The sequence below is a fragment of the Mobula birostris genome, chromosome 32 (assembly GCF_030028105.1).
Source record: "Mobula birostris isolate sMobBir1 chromosome 32, sMobBir1.hap1, whole genome shotgun sequence".
NCBI lineage: Eukaryota > Metazoa > Chordata > Chondrichthyes > Myliobatiformes > Myliobatidae > Mobula > Mobula birostris.
In genome coordinates, this window is record NC_092401.1 from 25948797 (window position 1) to 25955693 (window position 6897).

Genomic DNA, 6897 nt, shown 5'->3' on the forward strand with positions numbered 1-6897 from the left:
TGAGGATTGGAGGGTGGCTAATGTAACTCCACTTTTTAAAAAAGGAGGGAGAGAGAAACCAGGGAATTATAGACCGGTTAGCCTAACGTCGGTGGTGGGGAAACTGCTGGAGTCAGTTATCAAGGATGTGATAACAGCACATTTGGAAAGCGGTGAAATGATCGGACAAAGTCAGCATGGATTTGTGAAAGGAAAATCATGTCTGACGAATCTCATAGAATTTTTTGAGAATGTAACTAGTAGAGTGGATAGGGGAGAACCAGTGGATGTGGTATATTTGGATTTTCAGAAGGCTTTTGACAAGGTCCCACACAGGAGATTAGTGTGCAAACTTAAAGCACAAGGTATTGGGGGTAAGGTATTGGTGTGGGTGGAGAGTTGGTTAGCAGACAGGAAGCAAAGAGTGGGAATAAACGGGACCTTTTCAGAATGGCAGGTGGTGACTAGTGGGGTACCGCAAGGCTTAGTGCTGGGACCCCAGTTGTTTACAATATATATTAATGACTTGGATGAGGGAATTAAATGCAGCATCTCCAAGTTTGCGGACGACACGAAGCTGGGCGGCAGTGTTAGCTGTGAGGAGGATGCTAAGAGGATGCAGGGTGACTTGAATAGGTTGGGTGAGTGGGCAAATTCATGGCAGATGCAATTTAATGTGGATAAATGTGAAGTTATCCACTTTGGTGGCAAAAATAGGAAAACAGATTATTATCTGAATGGTGGCCGATTAGGAAAAGGGGAGGTGCAACGAGACCTGGGTGTCATTATACACCAGTCATTGAAAGTGGGCATGCAGGTACAGCAGGCGGTGAAAAAGGCGAATGGTATGCTGGCATTTATAGCAAGAGGATTCGAGTACAGGAGCAGGGAGGTACTACTGCAGTTGTACAAGGCCTTGGTGAGACCACACCTGGAGTATTGTGTGCAGTTTTGGTCCCCTAATCTGAGGAAAGACATCCTTGCCATAGTGGGAGTACAAAGAAGGTTCACCAGATTGATTCCTGGGATGGCAGGACTTTCATATGAAGAAAGACTGGATGAACTGGGCTTGTACTCATTGGAATTTAGAAGATTGAGGGGGGATCTGATTGAAACGTATAAGATCCTAAAGGGATTGGACAGGCTAGATGCAGGAAGATTGTTCCCGATGTTGGGGAAGTCCAGAACGAGGGGCCACAGTTTGAGGATAGAGGGGAAGCCTTTTAGGACCGAGATTAGGAAAAACTTCTTCACACAGAGAGTGGTGAATCTGTGGAATTCTCTGCCACAGGAAACAGTTGAGGCCAGTTCATTGGCTATATTTAAGAGGGAGTTAGATATGGCCCTTGTGGCTACGGGGATCAGGGGGTATGGAGGGAAGGCTGGGGTGGGGTTCTGAGTTGGATGATCAGCCATGATCATAATAAATGGTGGTGCAGGCTCGAAGGGCCGAATGGCCTACTCCTGCACCTATTTTCTATGTTTCTATGTTTCTATGAATATACTTAGTCTTTTTCCTAGGTTGGGGAATCTAGGAAATTAGTTTAAGGTAATAGGAAACTGAAGAGCAACATTTTAACCCAGAGGGTGGTCAGCACAGAGAATGAGCTGTTAGAAGAAGTAGTTGAGGTAGGACATTTAAAAGGAACTTTGACATGTACATGGCTATGGACAAGAAGGATTTAGGGGAATTTGGGGCAAACATGAGCAAATGGGACTATCTTAGAATAGTATCACAGACTTTCTCCAGGGAGTGGGGGTCTAGAGAAAGAGGGCATATGTTTAAGATGGGGGGGGTAATTTTAAAAGGGACTTGAGGAGTAACTTTTCACACAGAATTGGGTGGATGTATAGAATTAACTGCCAGAGGAAGGTGTCGATGTGGGTATAATTACAATGTTTAAAAACATATGGATAGGTTCATTAATAGGAAAGGTTTTGAGGGATATGGGTCAAATGCAAGTAAATGGAAGTAGTTGAAGTAGATATTTTGGTCAGCATGGATGAGTTGAATTGAAGAGCCTATTTTTGTGTAGTATAACACTATGACGTGGGCATGTGGCCAAGTGGTTAAGGCATTGGACTAGCGACCTGAAGGTCGTGAGTTCAAGCCCCAGCCGAGGCAACGTGTTGTGTCCTTGAGCAAGGCACTTAATCACACATTGCTCTGCAACGACTCTGGTGCCAAGCTGTATGGGTCCTCATGCCCTTCCCTTGGACAACATTGGTGTCGTGGAGAGGGGAGACTTGCAGCATGGGCAACTGCCAGTCTTCAATACAACCTTGCCCAGGAGAGTGCCCTGGAGAGTGAAGACTTTCCAGGCGCAGATCCATGGTCTCGCAAGACTGACGGATGCCTTTATTAACTATGACTCTGTGGAAGAATATTCAGAGTGACATGATAATGGATCTACACACCACGAAAACAAGTCCTTCAGCCTACAGAGTTAACACCAAACATCGTTTACACCCACATTCTCCACAACTCCCGTGAGAGCAGGGGTCCCCAACCTGGGATCTACGGAACCCTCAATTAATGGTAGGGGTTCATGGCATTAAAAATGTTGGGTAGGGTCTGTCCCTCACCAACACACTGGGGGGGGGGAGGGGGGCAATATACAGTGGCTTATTAATCTACAACCTCAGATTGGATGTGAGAGTAAAGTGGAGAATCTGGAGGGAAGCCATAACCCAGTAAGTATGTGAAAACGCCACAGAAATTAGATTTGAACCTAGGCAACTGAAGTTGTGAGGCAGCAGCTCTAAGAATTTTCCTCTAATTTTTAGTAACTTCCCCCCATCCCCCTTCCCTCTTCTTCCATTCCCCTCTCTGGCTCCCCTCTTAGCTCTTCTCCTCACCTGTCTACCACTTCTGCTGGTGCCTCTCCTCCTTCCCTTTCTCCTCTCCTAGCAGATTTCTTCTTCTTCAGCCCTTTACATTTTCCACCTATTACCTCCCTGCTTCCTACTTCACTCTCCCACCCACCTGGCTTCACCATTGCCTTCTAGCTTGTACTCCTTCCCTTCTCCCAGTCTTATTTTAGCTTCTTCCCCCTTTCTTTCCAGCTCTGACTAAGATTCTTGCCAAAACGTTGTTTATCCCTTTCCTTGGACGTTGCCTGACCTGCTGAGTTCCTCCAGCATTTGTTACTAGTAGCTTTAAGAATTGTACTAACAAGCTGCCCAGTAGTCCTTAGAAAAAAAAAATTATGAATTTTAATTAATTGTTTTCAGTATCACAATGTGCAAAAATGCAATTAGTCTATCAGCTGCAGGGTGAAATGGCAACAAAGCTTAGTATGAAATCTCCAAAACCAAAGGTTTCATTCAAGACTTAAATTTCTTTTCACAATGCTCGATTCATCTCCAATAAAGATAGATCACTAAATACTGACAAAGCACGTTCAAAACCAATGCTCCTCAATCTTTAATTATATAGATTTAACGAACACTGAATTTAACAGCTAAATTACACTACCCAAGTAGCAGAGAACCTGCTTTGTCTAACAGTAACTGTAACTAAAAGCATAATTAAAACAATCCGTATATGGTTAAATATTAATATTGATGTAATTTTTCATTAAAACATATTCAATTCATGCAGTCCTTAACCAGCTATGAATAATTATGTACTCCTTCCCTTCTGGTATGGAAACACCAATGCCCAGGAACAGAAGAGTCTACAAAAAAGTGATGGATATAGCCCAGTCTATCACAGAACAAGCCCTGCCCGTCATTGAGCATGTTTACATGGAGCACTGCCACAAGAAAGCAGCATCGATTATCAAGGACCCCTACCACCTAGGCAATACTACTACCATCCAGACTTAGGTCCCAATCCACCAGGTTCAGCAACAATTCACCTTAACCATCAGGCCTCTGAGCCAGTGCGGATACCTTCACCCACCTCAATGCTGAACTGATTCTACAACCTATAGACCCATACTCAAGACTCTACAAATCACATTCTCAGTACTATTTATTTACTTAAAAAATTATTATTGGCAGAATTTGTCCTCTTTAGCATGTTGGATGTTTGTCAGTCAGTTATGGATTGTTTTTCATAAACCTCTATTGTATTTCTCTAATTGGGAGCATCCTGACTAGCTGTATCACTGCCTGGTATGGGAACTGTACTTCCCTCAATCGCAGGACTCTGCAGAGTGTGGTGCGGAGAGCCCAGCACGTCTGTGGATGTGAACTTCCCACTATCCTGGGCATTTACAGCGAAAGAATCCAATTTTAAAATCTATAAGTAACAAGGTTAGATTAGGTTAGCTGGAGAGGGCAGCACGATAGTGTAGTGGTTAACACATAAATTCACAGCAGCCAGCTTTAAGATCTTAGTTCCATTCCTACCTCTGTCCATAAGGATGTTTTATGTTCTCACATGAGTTTCCTCTAGGAGCTCTAGTTTCAAAGATGTATGGATTAGGGTTAGTAAGTTGTGGGCATGCTGTGTTGACGCCAGAAGCCTGGAGACACCTGTGGGCTGCCCAGCACATTCTCACTGATTTGATTTGATGCAAACATCACATTTCACCTTATGTTCAATGTACATGGACAAATAAAGCTATTCAATCAAATACACTTTCTAAAAATCCACTTAAAAACCCCAATGCCATCTGAACAGGAGCAGGAATACATTCCAGTTTTGCTTTCAATGGAAATGGATTTCAAGGAGGGACATTAAATTCACAAAACAAATTTAGTGTTGCTAATTGGGAATACATCCTGACCCATTACAAGATAGTAATTCTCCTTTTCTGGAGTAAATCAGCTAGAGAGGGACCTCACTGAGGGAGCTCTCCCTGGACTATACTTTTTGCTGCCAGTCTACATAATCAGAGACCCCACCCACTCCAGACGTTCTTTCTTCTCCCATCTCCCATAGGACAGATTTAAGTTTGTTAGATTTGCTGTTTTCCTTGTGAATGCTGCTTATATGTTCTTATGTACCTATGATGCTGCTGTAAGTTTTTCATTGCACCTGTGTATATACATGTGTATATGACAATACACTTGACTTTGTGAAATTATTTAAACCTGGAATATTGTAATAAAAAGGGAAATTCTCCATAGGTCAGGCGCCATCTGTGGAGCGAGAAACAGACTTAATATTTCACATTGATTCCTTTGCTTGGGTGTTCTTTTTCAAGCAAGCAAACATTGAATGAAATGAAAAACGTGTGATGATGTGGATCTAGAGGGTAGAGAGCTTAGGTTGCAAAAGGGATGCTGAGCAAAGCGAGAGGGTTGAAAAGGATCAAGGTGTTCTACAGAAGTAACAAAGTAGAACCATTACTAACCACCATTCTGAAAAGAATGATATAGAGTCAAATCTGCGTGCATGTCTTTCAAATAACCAATCAAAAAGCTGTTCATTGTGCTTTATTTGACCAACAAAGAGGCTGAGGTCAGCGCTGAATTTGGTTGAAATATAAATGCTAAGCAAATGTAAGTTTGGGGACACACCTTGAGGGTAAGGCAACACTAATGGCAAGTGGGGTTTCACCTGACCAGCTGAAGGAGAAAGGGCAACTGCTACACTTCCTACACTTTCAAATGTAGCACAGATGCAGGATCTTAGCTGTGATTTAACCATAAGACTTAGGAGCAGAAATCCGACATTTGCCCATCATGTCTGCTCTGCCATTTGATCATGGCTGATTTATTATCCCTCTCAACCCTATTCTCCTGCCTTCTCCCAGTAACCTTTGATACCCTTACTAATCAGGAACCTCTATCCTTCACTTTAAGTATACCCAAAGGCTTGGCCTCCACAGTCGTCTGTGGTAATGAATTACATAGATTCACCACCCCGACTAAAAAAATTGCTCATCTCTGTTCCACAGGGATGTCCTTCTATTCTGAGGCTGTGTCCTCTAGGCTCCTCCACTATTGGAAACATCTTGCCCGCATCCATTCTATCCAGGCCTTTCAATATTCAATAGGTTTCAATGAGATCTCCTCTCATTCTTCTAGCTCCAGCGAGTACATAACCAGAAGCATTATATGCTCATGTGTTAACCCTTTCATTTCCAGGGTCATTCTTGGGAACCACCTCTGGATCCCCTCCAATGACAGCATATCCTTTCTCAGATTAGGGGCGAAAATTAAGAAGTAGGCCAGGACAACACACTGGGAAGAACTTGGACGGTGAAGTGGAGTGAGGGAAGGGATCTATTTGATGATGACTGAGGAAAGACCTGTCAAAGAAGGAAAGGACACTGAACCACTTACCAATGTACCAGATAAAGATATGAGGCTGGGATCTGAATTCCACCACAATAAGGACATCTACACGTTCCTTTGCTGTGTTATTCTATGTTCATGTATTTCACAAAAGGTCAAGTACATTAACTGCCCAATCACAAACAGGAGAAAATCTGCATATGCTAGAAATCCAAGCAACACACGCAAAATCCTGATAGAACTCTGCAAGCCAGAGAGCATCTATGGAAAAGAGTTCCCATCTTCTTAGTCTGACTTCTTTTCCCTTCCTTTCCAGTCCTGATGAAGGGTCTTGGCCCGAAACATTCCTCTCCACGGATGCTGTCTGGTCTGCTGAGTTCCTCCAGCATTTTGTGTTTGTTGCTTTGGATTTCCAGCATATGCAGATTTCTCAGTCAGCTTCATCAAAGGCACTACCCTCCCTAACGTTGAGGTCACCTTCAAAAGGCACTGCCTCGAAAACTTGCCATCCATCATCCAGGACACAGCCTCTTCAATTGCTATTATCAGGGAGGAGGCACAGGAGTCAGAAGACACATACTCAATGTTTTAGGAATAGCTTATTTCCTCCACCATTATATTTCCAAATGGACAATGGACTGACCCATGAACACTATCTCATTACTTTTGCTCCCTATTTACATTACTTTCATTTCCAGTAACAAGCAGGGTGGACAAAGGAGA